Here is a 14747-nt window from a genome sequence, read left to right as displayed (position 1 = left end):
CAGGACTTACCCATTTGGAGTCAGAAATAGGATAGATGATACCTGCATCAAGCAACTTCATAACCTCTTTCTTGACTACCTCTTGCATATTAGGATTCAACCTCCTCTGGGGTTGAACGCAGGGCTTATAATTGTCCTCTAAGTGTATCCTGTGCATACAAAAATCAGGGCTAATACCCTTGAGATCATCAATACTGTACCCTATTGCCCTTTTGTGGGTTCGGAGAACCTCTAAAAGTTGAGAAATATGTGGGCCATCCAGTGCAGTACTAATGATCACAGGGTACAATTCCTGCTCATCAAGGAAAACATATTTTAAATGGGAAGGGAGAGGTTTTAGTTCAGGTTTCTTCACCTCTACAGGTTTTGATTCCTGAACCAAATTTACTACCTTCACACAATCATTAAGATCAGATTCCTCGGTGGCAAGAGCTCTTTCTATATCATCCACCTCCTTGCTCCATATGCTCATGTCACCTGCAGACAAATTTCCACAAAGAATTTCCTCCAAGGGGTCCCTTGCAAGAACCTGTGGTAAGCTTTCATCGCAAATATCATCCATTATATCAAGCATATCAATTAAATAGCAATTTTCCTCAAGCATCGGACCTTTTAAAACTTTCCCTAAATTAAACGTGATATTATCGTCGCCTACAGAAAGGGTTAATTTACCATTTTTGACGTCAATAATGGCTCCTGCAGTATGGAGAAAAGGTCTACCTAATATAATGGGAATTTGCGTGTCCTCAGCCATGTCTAGAACAACAAAATCAACGGGGATATAAAATTTACCAACTCTAACAGGTACATCCTCTAAAATACCTAAGGGGTATTTAACAGAACGGTCTGCCATTTGCAATGTTATATTAGTAACCTTTAAATCACCCATATTCAATTTAGCACAAACAGACGATGGCATTACGCTAACAGAAGCACCTAAATCACATAATGCTTTATCAATGAAAACATTACCAATATGACAGGGGATAGAAAAACTACCAGGATCCTTTAATTTAGGAGGGGATTTATTCTGTAAAAGTGCACTACATTCCTCAGTGAATGCTACGGTTTCAACTTCATTAAAGGCCCTTTTCCTAGTCAGAATGTCTTTCATAAATTTAGCATATGCAGGAACCTGAGTAATAAGTTCTGTGAAAGGAACTGTTACCTGCAAATTTTTAACAACCTCCAAAAACTTACCAAACTGTTTATCCAACTTAGTCTTCAAGTGACGGTTGGGAAAAGGTAGCTTGATAACTGGCGGTGCTTCCCTACTCCTCTCCTGGGGTGCATCCTTCCCTGGGGTTGTACCCTGCAATGAATCATCAAAAATATTAGTATTAGGAGTTTTACCCTGCAGCCCTGCAGGGGGAATTGATACAAAGGAATCAGGATTAGCAATGTCAGATAATTCAGGTTCATCCTCTTTGGGCATTTGGGGCCCATCGTAGTGTGAACCGCTCCTTAGGGTGATTGCATTTGCATGATCCGTTGGTTGCATTCCCTGCGCTGGTAAAGCTCCCTGCTGACGAGATTGTAGGATAGAAGACAATTGGGCAATTTGGGTGTCCATGACTTTATTATGGGCTATAATAGAGTCAATCTGTTGGTCTCTACTCTCCATATGTTTTTGCATATTGGTCAGCATTGCCCTAATTTCTGATAAAGCAGGGTCAGAAGATGTAGTAGGGGGTTGTGATAGGGGTTTCTGATTTGCGTGAGGGTGGTAATATTTCTGCTGCGGAGGGGGTGCTTGTTGTGGTTGTTGTGGAGGTGGAGGATTTTGAACATTGGTGCTACGGTAAGATAAGTAAGGATGGTTCCGGTAGCCAGGATTGTAGGAATTGGAGTATGGGTTATTTTGCTTGTAAGTTTGGAAAGCATTAACTTGCTCCATTGAACTCCTGCAATCTTGTTCATAATGACCTACACTGCCACAATTTTCACAGAAAGCATCATTAGCATTGTTAGCAACAGCAGAAACATTAGCAACAGAATTAGAATTGTTCGTGGTAAGGTTATCTAATTTCTGACAAATAGACAGGCTAAAGTCGTATCACCTAATCAAAAGTATTACCTAAATCCTCTAACTAAAGTAGATAGGGAAGTAGGGTCGAATCCACAGGGAAACTGGTCTTTTTACTCCTAAATAATTAATATAGTCCAGATTATTTAAGTAACCAATTTTGTTGTTTATAATGTGAAAGTATTCTACGGAGATTAAGTTAGGGAGAGAATCAGATATAAGAAGGCCTAGGGTCATAGGTTCACCAATAATTAATATTCCGGGATAAAACATAACAATCAATAATTAACATTGCACAGATAACATGATTAACAGGCTCTCGCAATTTATTAACCAACATAGATCTAACAGGCTCTCGCAATTTACTAGATCTAAGTTCCTAATGAAAATAGCCTTTAATATTAAATTAACATCTGCTCGATTCATCAATTCAATATTGCTAAACATTCACAATTAAATTACATCTGCTCGATTCATAATCTAATTGTAAAGAGTTAAAACAATTCAATAAGAAATTATCATGCAAAGTCAATAATCAACAATAATAAATTATCCCTTCATATTAATTATGGATCCCCATAAACCCTAGAATTAAACTACTCGAACATGATTAAATCTAAAACATGCATAACAATGGAGAAAGCCATAAGGAAGTTAAAGGGAAGAAAATACTGAAATTAATTGAAATAGAAATCGTACCAAGACGGCGGAATTACAAAGTATAGTAGAGAGAGAAAATATTAAGTAGAGAGAGAAAGTGGAAAGAAAAGAGTAAGTAAAATAATTATCCTAAAAGCGTACTTAAACGAAAATAATTAACAACTCCTAATTAGAACTAAGTGCCTCGACAAACATGGCTTCCCAGAGACACGCGCCCGATCGGGCTAAGGGTCGCCCGATCGGGCGCGCCTTTTTACTCGCATAGCCCTCTCCGCAGCGTCGCCCGATCGTGCTAAGTCTCACACGATCGGGCGCGCCTTTGGCCGCGCACCTCTTGTTGCTGCGCACCTTGCCCGATCGAGCTAAGCTTGCCCGATCGGGCCCTTGTGGCTCCTCGAGGTTTTGGACTTGTGATTGGGCTCGACTCCTCGGCCCAATCCGGATCTCCTCTTCGGGTCTTGAATGTTCGGTCCAAACCTCGGTATTCCAAATACCGATCCCTTAATCACCGGCTCGATGACTTCTAGCCGGCCTTGGGCTTCAATGACGGTCAACCTCCTCCAATGCTCGTAGTAGCTTCATTAAATCCCGGGAAAAATGCTCCAAAGATGCAATTCCCTACAAAACTCAACAAACACTACGAAAACACTAGAAAACGCACATTAGTAATAAAAGTGGCTCTAAGAAGCCAAAAACACTACTAATTATGACCAAGGGACGGGGGTAGAACACTATATAATATGAATATATCAAACTCCCCCAAGCCAAACCTTTGCTTGTCCCTAAGCAAAGAGCTCCACAATGAACAAATAAAACATGCCTCACCCCATTAATAAAATCAAGCACAAACGATTCAAGGCAAATCAAGTGAACATGCTTCAAAATTAACCAATCCTATCCATCTAATCACCCTTCATCCCCAACAATTGTCAAATAGAGCAAACCACAAGAGCATATAGAATTCAAGACTAGTGCTCACACACTCAACTCTCATTTATGTGGCGAGTAAAAGATGTACTCGATCGCTCTCCATCCCAACCCCTTTAATGTGAACAATGCCCTCCCAAACTCACAACACTCGTGTGTTTAAAAAGACATACACTCAACCTAATAGTCGACTCGGAATATGTCAAATCATAACTTGCATTGATAAACAACACTTTCATATTTACACAACTCTATGCACAAGGTCAAAAGGTCTTTTAAAGCTTGTAATGTAAGGCTAGGGAAAAGGGTAGGACAAATTTGAGAATATGTGAGAGAAAAGCTATGCAAAAAGGGAGCCATATCCTAACAAACCCATGACCAAAAATAATGGTCATATACATCTCCAACAAAACTAACTCCAACATAAATCACCAAATATACTCCAATCATAAAAATCAATCCCAAAACTTACAAAATTCACTCATTAAAATATGATAATATGGAATAAGAGTGAATAAACAAACTTAGAACTCAAACTCAAATATTTACAATGAAACACAACTTTTTTTTTCTTTTGATAAACCCTCACTTAGATAATTTGAACATGAAACACTTTTTTTCCTTTTTGCTCTTTTTTTTCCTTAGAAGTTCACTTTCTTATTTTTTATTTTTTCCACTATATTTTTTTTTTTTTGAACTTCTCCTTTTTTTTTCTTTTTCATCACACTTTTATTTTTCTCAAATATGTACACAATAAAACTCATCAAATAAAAATATGATCAAGAACAAATAACTTCTCAAACCCACCCAATTGTGCAAATAATGTGCACACTACAAACTCCCTCACCTCACTCACTAATAGCTCCCCCAAGCCAAGCTTGGGACTAGTAACCAATGGGGCAAAATAGGCTTGTAATGTGGCTAAAGACAATAAAAGGGCACAAGCAACAACATGGGTAGCAAGAAGGGAACAAATGTGTCTAAATAAATCTGAAGGCCACCTAAAAGAACAAATGCCTTTGTCCTCCACAAGTGCATAATATTGAGTTATGAAACACTACTCATAGTTGCAAATCAATACTCAAATTCATTGACATACCAGGAACTAATCACACATTCCTAACCAAATCAACTAGTCAAGCACTATATTCACATGTAGTTGGACAAAATTGACGCATGTTTAGGAATCCAAATAATTAACCTTCAAGTCATGATCAGCTAATCCACAATGCTCACAATCAAATACCAAGAATCAAAACAATTTTTCTCAAGTATGGGGCACAGGGAAGCATGATTTACAGTTCATCGGTTCGTATTTTTGTATTTTTTTGATTTTTTCAATTTTTTTGTATTTTTCATATAAGGAAAGCAATAAACTAAACTAGAAAGCAATAAAAGCTATACTAAAGAGCAAATAAAAAGAGAGAAGGGAAAGAGAGTTACCAAGCAAAGGATTACCCCCCAAGCCAAATCAAGCAATGCCCTCATTGACTTGGGAGTGTAACCTACTCCTCGTCCTCATCCATTCTCGAATAGCCACTCCCACCATGGCTAGGTCCCGCCCCACCATGGCTCGAACCACCATAACCCGAACCACCTGCAAAATAGTTAGGGTCCACATTTCCCCCAAGCCCACCAAAAGGAGCGTCGGTCCCATATCCATGGACCGACGAATAGTCCACATAGGTACCGTAGGCACTTGGGTCCGTATACCCCCCTTGGGGAGGTTGGAACCAATCGGGAACTAATGAATCGGGGGGAATAGCCCCCCGACGGGCATAATCATCATACATGGGGTACAAACCCCGCCCTAGGTTCCTCTCCACTACCTCAACTCTAGTGTCTAGGGATCCTACCCTAGTGTCCAAGTTCCTAACCATACCCTCTATCCTCCCTTGCCCACTCTCTATCCGATCTAATTGGCTCCTAAAAGCCGAGAAGTCATATGGGGCGTTAGGGTCGATGTTGTAGTTGGTTGAGGAAGTGGGAATGTCATGTGAGTAGTGTTGGGGTGGTGGTTGGTAAAAATGTTGTGGTGGAGATGGTTGGTGGAAGTGTTGTGGTGAGGGAGGTGCTTGGTGGTGAGGTTGGGCCTCTCCTAAATCTCCTAATTCGAAGGTGTAGGAGGGAAGACCCTTCTCAAATTTGGTGATGGCCGGGTTGGGTAAGGTGAAAGCATTTTCCCGTCTACCCGACTCCCTATGGATAACCCACCAAGTGTTACCCCCTATCACGTTAATCCAATTTAGCCCTCCCAAATAGACTCCATCCATAAGGGTTGGGCCGGCTACCTTTCCATCTCCATCGGGGGTCCAACCTAGATGTTTGACCGCTATATGGGTAACTAACCCCCCAAAATAAATCGGGACTCTAGACCTACCCGACTCGGCCGCATTGGCCACCCGTTGGAAGTGTTGGGCCATCCTATGAACTATGTTCAATTTATCACTCCTAGGGATTATGTAAGACCCTAGCAATTCTAGTTCATCCCGCCTCACGTTAGCGGGTTCATGCCTCCCAAAGATGGTGAGGCCAACAAACCGTTGCCAAAGTTTTGGAACGGGATGTTGAATCCAAGTGCCCTTGGCATGTTGGAGGTTCAAGTTAGGGTTCCCCGTTAAAGCATGATAAACAAAAGTTATGTTGTCTTGGGGTGGTTCAATTGGTCTATCCGATTTTAAGTCAAACAATTTTCCAAATTCTTTCAAAGACAATCTAATATCATTATTAAACAAACGAAATTGAACATGGGAGATTAAAGCATTCGATTTTATGACATTAAAACTAGAAATGAATTCTAGGGTCAAATAATCATAAGTATCATAGTGTAATTGAAACAAACCACTTATGCCAATTACTTTGAATAATTTTTCAACATATTTATCAATTCCTAGTCTAGACAATGTAGGATGATGAATGAAACGGGTAGGAATTACCTGCCTCGCGATGAGGTTAAGCATCCTAGCCTTTTGCTCTTGGGTGGTGATGACCACCCTCTCCCATCCCGGAATTTGAAGTTCCGGGTCGACACTTGGAGCTTGTTGCCTTGAGCTCTCACCCCTTTGAGTCCTTGACCGTTTGGATGCCATTTTCTTTGAAAATTTGTGGGAATTGAAGCTTTCTCTCTCTTAGGGTTTGAGTGAAAATTGAGAGAAAGTGTTGAAAAGTTGGTGTAGATTGTAGAGAAAGATGAGAGGAGTTGGAAAATGGAAGAATTTTTAAGTTTGGATGAAGGAATTTGAGAAGATCTAAGATTGAAGTAAGAGTTAAAGGTTTGAAAATGGAGGTTTTAGAGAGAGAAAGTGAGATGAAGAAGATGAAGTAAGGAGAAAGTGAGGAAAGAAAGAAGAGGAAAGGAAAAATAAAGGGGGGACGGCCTTAACGCGCGCCCGATCGGGCAAGCCTCGCCCGATCGGGCGAGCCTCCGTCTGTTTGAAACTTAAGTTGCGCGCCCGATCGGGCGGACTCCGCCCGATCGGGCGCGAACACGAAGTAAATTTTTCCTCTTTTTCGCCCGATCGGGCAAGATTTGCCCGACATTTCTTTTCCTTCACTCGATTTTCCACAAAATTTTGCCCGATCGGGCGAAATTGTCTCCGTAATCAGGTGTGCTTGCGCGCCCGATCGGGTGTAGTCGCCCGATCGGGCGGAATTAACTCCAGTTGGAACCTCCTTTGCGCGCCCGATCGGGCGAGCCTTGCCCAATCGGGCCCGAATCTAGCTCTGGCTCCGATTTTTTTTCTTCTTCAAAATTTTTCTAAGTCATTAACCTGTCAAATTCTTACCTGTACAACCACACTTGTAGATGGTGAAATAATCACTCTTCTCTCCTCTCCAAAATAAAAATAAAAACAAAGAAAGGGAACTAGCCTAGAAAGCAAGAAATACGGGTTGCCTCCCGCAAAGCGCTGGTTTATCTAGGTCCCGCACGACCTCCTTACCACCTTTGAGCTCATTTAGGAAGTGGAGCTAAGAGAGTCTCCTCCACATCCTTAGTAGTAGTACCATCATGATACACTTTCAGTCTTTGGCCGTTTACCTTGAACTCTTCGCCCTTTTCGTTCACCAAATCCACCGAACCAAACTTGTTCACTTTTGTGACAGTGAAGGGACCCGACCACCTAGATTTCAACTTTCCTGGAAAAATCTTCAATCTAGAGTTAAAGAGAAGGACCTTATCGCCCGGTGAAAACTCTTTTGGTAGGATCCTCTTGTCATGCCACTTCTTGGTCTTCTCCTTGTAGATGCGTGCATTGTCATAGGCCGACAATCTAAACTCATCCAACTCATTGAGTTGGAGAAGTCTCTTCTTACCCGCGGCCTTAGAATCCATATTAAGCTCCTTGATTGCCCAAAAAGCTTTGTACTCCAATTCTACGGGAAGATGACATGCCTTACCATAGACTAGCCTATAAGGTGAAGTACCAATTGGTGTCTTGAATGCCGTTCGGTATGCCCAAAGTGTGTCATCTAGCTTCGTACTCCAGTCCTTCCTAGACTTGGCTACTACCTTCTCTAAAATCGCCTTGATTTCTCTATTAGAGACCTCAACTTGACCGCTAGTTTGGGGATGGTAACCAAGCCCGGTTCTATGATACACACCATATTTCTTAAGTAAGTTGTCCAACTGTCTCTCGTGGAAGTGGGAACCTCCATCACTAATAATAGCTCGTGGGACACCAAACCTAGGAAATATGATTCTCTTGAATAGCTTGATGACTACCTTGGAGTCGTTTGTTGGTGATGCTATGGCTTCAACCCATTTAGACACATAATCGACGGCCACAAGTATGTAACAATTCCCATTGGAAGATGGGAACGACCCCATATAATCGATACCCCAAACGTCAAATATTTCAACTTCAAGTATCCCAGTTTGGGGCATCTCATGCCTCCGCGAAATGTTGCCAGTCCTCTGGCAAGAGTCACAAGCCTGCACAAAAGTGTTAGCATCTTTAAACATGGTAGGCCAAAAGAAGCCTGACTCGTTAATCTTGGCCACCGTTCTAGAGGGGCCGTGATGTCCACCATAGGGTGAAGTGTGACAACTAGTAAGGACGCCGTGAACCTCCCATTCGGGAACACACCTGCGAAATAATCCATCTGCACACTCACGAAACAAAAAAGGATCATCCCAAAAATAATGTTTAACATCAGAAAGTAATTTCTTTTTCTGTTGGTAGGACAAGTCAGGAGGTAGAGTACCACCCACCAAATAATTAGCGAAATCTGCAAACCAAGGGTGATTCTCTACTACTGCATACAGGTTGTCATCGGGGAATGAATCATCTATTGGAAGAAAATCCTTACCCTCATCATACCTGATACGTGACAAGTGATCAGCCACTACGTTCTCTGCTCCCTTTTTGTCTCTTATCTCAATATTGAAATCTTGGAGCAAAAGAACCCACCGGAGTAGCATTGGCTTGGATTCAGCCTTAGCTATTAGATATTTCAACGCTGCATGGTCAGTAAAAACAATGACTTTAGAACCAACAAGATATGATCTAAATTTTTCTAAAGCATATATAACAGCAAGAAACTCCTTTTCCGTGGTGGCATAATTGACTTGGGCCTCATCTAAAGTTTTGCTTGCATAATAGATAGCGTGCAAAACTTTATCCTTCCTTTGTCCAAGCACGGCTCCTAGAGCATAGTCACTTGCATCACACATGATCTCGAATGGAAGATTCCAATCGGGAGCACATATGATGGGTGCCGATATCAAAGCCTGCTTAATCCTGTCAAAAGCCTCAAGACACTCGTCAGTAAAAATAAAAGGGGCATCCTTAAGCAGAAGCTGAGTTAGTGGTTTAGCAATTTTAGAAAAATCCTTGATAAAACGGCGATAAAACCCCGCATGACCCAAGAAACTCCTAACTCCCTTAACATTAACTGGGGGAGGTAATTGCTCAATCACTGAAATTTTAGCTTTGTCCACCTGTATGCCCTTATCAGATACAATGTGACCCAAGACTACTCCCTCTGTCACCATAAAGTGACATTTTTCCCAATTTAGAACTAAATTGCATTCTTCACATCTTTTCAGGATTTTAGCTAGGTTAATTAAACATGCGTCAAATGTGGAACCATAAACACTAAAATCATCCATAAAGACTTCCATGATAGACTCTATGAAATCAGAAAAAATGCTCATCATGCAACGTTGAAAAGTAGCAGGCGCATTACACAAACCAAAAGGCATTCTACGATATGCAAAAGTGCCATAAGGGCATGTAAATGTAGTCTTTTCCTGATCGTCAGGGTGGATCGGGATTTGGAAAAATCCCGAATACCCATCCAAATAGCAAAAGAACTTATGGTTTGCTAACCTCTCAAGCATTTGATCAATAAAGGGGAGAGGGAAGTGGTCCTTTTTAGTGGCGACATTTAATCTACGATAATCAATGCACATACGCCACCCTGTAACAGTTCTAGTGGGAATTAATTCATTTTTATCATTTTTAACGACAGTCATCCCACCCTTCTTAGGAACCACCTGTACAGGACTTACCCATTTGGAGTCAGAAATAGGATAGATGATACCTGCATCAAGCAACTTCATAACCTCTTTCTTGACTACCTCTTGCATATTAGGATTCAACCTCCTCTGGGGTTGAACGCAGGGCTTATAATTGTCCTCTAAGTGTATCCTGTGCATACAAAAATCAGGGCTAATACCCTTGAGATCATCAATACTGTACCCTATTGCCCTTTTGTGGGTTCGGAGAACCTCTAAAAGTTGAGAAATATGTGGGCCATCCAGTGCAGTACTAATGATCACAGGGTACAATTCCTGCTCATCAAGGAAAACATATTTTAAATGGGAAGGGAGAGGTTTTAGTTCAGGTTTCTTCACCTCTACAGGTTTTGATTCCTGAACCAAATTTACTACCTTCACACAATCATTAAGATCAGATTCCTCGGTGGCAAGAGCTCTTTCTATATCATCCACCTCCTTGCTCCATATGCTCATGTCACCTGCAGACAAATTTCCACAAAGAATTTCCTCCAAGGGGTCCCTTGCAAGAACCTGTGGTAAGCTTTCATCGCAAATATCATCCATTATATCAAGCATATCAATTAAATAGCAATTTTCCTCAAGCATCGGACCTTTTAAAACTTTCCCTAAATTAAACGTGATATTATCGTCGCCTACAGAAAGGGTTAATTTACCATTTTTGACGTCAATAATGGCTCCTGCAGTATGGAGAAAAGGTCTACCTAATATAATGGGAATTTGCGTGTCCTCAGCCATGTCTAGAACAACAAAATCAACGGGGATATAAAATTTACCAACTCTAACAGGTACATCCTCTAAAATACCTAAGGGGTATTTAACAGAACGGTCTGCCATTTGCAATGTTATATTAGTAACCTTTAAATCACCCATATTCAATTTAGCACAAACAGACGATGGCATTACGCTAACAGAAGCACCTAAATCACATAATGCTTTATCAATGAAAACATTACCAATATGACAGGGGATAGAAAAACTACCAGGATCCTTTAATTTAGGAGGGGATTTATTCTGTAAAAGTGCACTACATTCCTCAGTGAATGCTACGGTTTCAACTTCATTAAAGGCCCTTTTCCTAGTCAGAATGTCTTTCATAAATTTAGCATATGCAGGAACCTGAGTAATAAGTTCTGTGAAAGGAACTGTTACCTGCAAATTTTTAACAACCTCCAAAAACTTACCAAACTGTTTATCCAACTTAGTCTTCAAGTGACGGTTGGGAAAAGGTAGCTTGATAACTGGCGGTGCTTCCCTACTCCTCTCCTGGGGTGCATCCTTCCCTGGGGTTGTACCCTGCAATGAATCATCAAAAATATTAGTATTAGGAGTTTTACCCTGCAGCCCTGCAGGGGGAATTGATACAAAGGAATCAGGATTAGCAATGTCAGATAATTCAGGTTCATCCTCTTTGGGCATTTGGGGCCCATCGTAGTGTGAACCGCTCCTTAGGGTGATTGCATTTGCATGATCCGTTGGTTGCATTCCCTGCGCTGGTAAAGCTCCCTGCTGACGAGATTGTAGGATAGAAGACAATTGGGCAATTTGGGTGTCCATGACTTTATTATGGGCTATAATAGAGTCAATCTGTTGGTCTCTACTCTCCATATGTTTTTGCATATTGGTCAGCATTGCCCTAATTTCTGATAAAGCAGGGTCAGAAGATGTAGTAGGGGGTTGTGATAGGGGTTTCTGATTTGCGTGAGGGTGGTAATATTTCTGCTGCGGAGGGGGTGCTTGTTGTGGTTGTTGTGGAGGTGGAGGATTTTGAACATTGGTGCTACGGTAAGATAAGTAAGGATGGTTCCGGTAGCCAGGATTGTAGGAATTGGAGTATGGGTTATTTTGCTTGTAAGTTTGGAAAGCATTAACTTGCTCCATTGAACTCCTGCAATCTTGTTCATAATGACCTACACTGCCACAATTTTCACAGAAAGCATCATTAGCATTGTTAGCAACAGCAGAAACATTAGCAACAGAATTAGAATTGTTCGTGGTAAGGTTATCTAATTTCTGACAAATAGAAGTAAGCTGGGCTTGCAAAAGAGTGACTGAATCAACATGATGCTTGCCCTTGTGAGCAAAACCTCTAGCATTCCCATATTGGGAATTATGAATTGCCATATCTTCAATAACCTGACCTGCATCATCAACATTTAAATTCATAAATCTACCGCTAGCTGCGGAGTCTAAAATTGTTCTAGATGCATTTCCTAATCCGTTGTAAAAGGCTTGAATTAGTTGCCACTTAGCCAAATTATGGTGAGGGCACTCTCTCTGCAGATCTTTGAACCTTTCCCAAGCTTCATATAATGCTTCATCTGGTTCTTGGGCAAAGTTCTGAATGGCGCTTCTTAATAAAGCTGTTTTCTCTGCAGGATAATATTTATTATAGAAATTTAACGCAAGAGTCTCCCAGTTAGTAATACCAAGTGCAGCTCTATTCAAACCATTAAACCACAATTTAGCTTTTCCACATAAAGAAAAGGGAAAAAGAATCTCCCTGATTTGGTCCTGCGTTACCCCATTCTGCCTAATAGTATTGCAGTATTGACAGAAATCTGCAATGTGAAGGTTAGGATCTTCACCCTTTGCTCCACTGAATTGCTTCCTTTCTATCATCGTGATGAATTGGGGCTTGATCTCGAACTGGACTCCCTCGAGATCGGGCGTATGAGAAAGATGTGGAAAATCTGTCAGCGACGGTTGCGAATAATCGCTAAGCTTACGAGGTGTACCCATCTCTAGTTCTGAAACAGATGAATGCTCCGAATCGCTAGAGGAAGGTAATGGATTTCCAGGAATATCACTACTCCCAGAATCTGCTAAGATCTGCCTGTAAAGATTCTTTTGCCTATGGAACGAGCGTTCGATCTCAGGATCGAATGGAATGTAACCTGATCTGGAACACCTGGGCATAAACAAAGAACTAAAAAGAACAGATGTTAGTACTACCTCAAAGAACTAATGTTCCTTGAGGCAAAAGAGAAAATAATCTAAACTATAAAAGCAGTCAGAAATAAAAATAAAACCGTTTCCCCGGCAACGGCGCCAAATTTTGACAGGCTAAAGTCGTATCACCTAATCAAAAGTATTACCTAAATCCTCTAACTAAAGTAGATAGGGAAGTAGGGTCGAATCCACAGGGAAACTGGTCTTTTTACTCCTAAATAATTAATATAGTCCAGATTATTTAAGTAACCAATTTTGTTGTTTATAATGTGAAAGTATTCTACGGAGATTAAGTTAGGGAGAGAATCAGATATAAGAAGGCCTAGGGTCATAGGTTCACCAATAATTAATATTCCGGGATAAAACATAACAATCAATAATTAACATTGCACAGATAACATGATTAACAGGCTCTCGCAATTTATTAACCAACATAGATCTAACAGGCTCTCGCAATTTACTAGATCTAAGTTCCTAATGAAAATAGCCTTTAATATTAAATTAACATCTGCTCGATTCATCAATTCAATATTGCTAAACATTCACAATTAAATTACATCTGCTCGATTCATAATCTAATTGTAAAGAGTTAAAACAATTCAATAAGAAATTATCATGCAAAGTCAATAATCAACAATAATAAATTATCCCTTCATATTAATTATGGATCCCCATAAACCCTAGAATTAAACTACTCGAACATGATTAAATCTAAAACATGCATAACAATGGAGAAAGCCATAAGGAAGTTAAAGGGAAGAAAATACTGAAATTAATTGAAATAGAAATCGTACCAAGACGGCGGAATTACAAAGTATAGTAGAGAGAGAAAATATTAAGTAGAGAGAGAAAGTGGAAAGAAAAGAGTAAGTAAAATAATTATCCTAAAAGCGTACTTAAACGAAAATAATTAACAACTCCTAATTAGAACTAAGTGCCTCGACAAACATGGCTTCCCAGAGATACGCGCCCGATCGGGCTAAGGGTCGCCCGATCGGGCGCGCCTTTTTACTCGCATAGCCCTCTCCGCAGCGTCGCCCGATCGTGCTAAGCCTCACACGATCGGGCGCGCCTTTGGCCGCGCACCTCTTGTTGCTGCGCACCTTGCCCGATCGAGCTAAGCTTGCCCGATCGGGCCCTTGTGGCTCCTCGAGGTTTTGGACTTGTGATTGGGCTCGACTCCTCGGCCCAATCCGGATCTCCTCTTCGGGTCTTGAATGTTCGGTCCAAACCTCGGTATTCCAAATACCGAGCCCTTAATCACCGGCTCGATGACTTCTAGCCGGCCTTGGGCTTCAATGACGGTCAACCTCCTCCAATGCTCGTAGTAGCTTCATTAAATCCCGGGAAAAATGCTCCAAAGATGCAATTCCCTACAAAACTCAACAAACACTACGAAAACACTAGAAAACGCACATTAGTAATAAAAGTGGCTCTAAGAAGCCAAAAACACTACTAATTATGACCAAGGGACGGAGGTAGAACACTATATAATATGAATATATCAGTTGTTCTAATGTAAACAATTTCAAAAGTAGAGTGTCATGTTTGTTTTGAATTTCATTAATTGTTATTTTTATTGGACTTTGTAAATTGTCAATTTTTTTTTACAAAAGTCTTCACAAAAAAAAAAAAAAAAAGTCTTTACCGAGCTGGGGGTCC

At 40.8% G+C, this 14747-nt stretch overlaps 1 protein-coding gene and 1 non-coding gene across 2 annotated transcripts in view; one reads left to right on the top strand and one right to left on the bottom strand.

Moving 5' to 3' along the window:
• The window catches only part of LOC145620260 (uncharacterized), an 82887-nt gene that overhangs the window by 12558 nt on the left and 55582 nt on the right, over positions 1–14747 (bottom strand). The window lies entirely within an intron of this gene.
• LOC145621737 (small nucleolar RNA R71) lies at positions 12388–12494 on the top strand. The gene has a single exon (XR_014108538.1). It is a non-coding gene; the product is annotated as a small nucleolar RNA R71 (small nucleolar RNA).

Source organism: Chenopodium album, chromosome 27, assembly GCF_948465745.1.
Source record: "Chenopodium album chromosome 27, dcCheAlbu1.1, whole genome shotgun sequence".
NCBI lineage: Eukaryota > Viridiplantae > Streptophyta > Magnoliopsida > Caryophyllales > Amaranthaceae > Chenopodium > Chenopodium album.
Note: the sequence above shows the minus strand (reverse complement) of the source record. Positions and strands in the feature narration are given on the sequence as shown.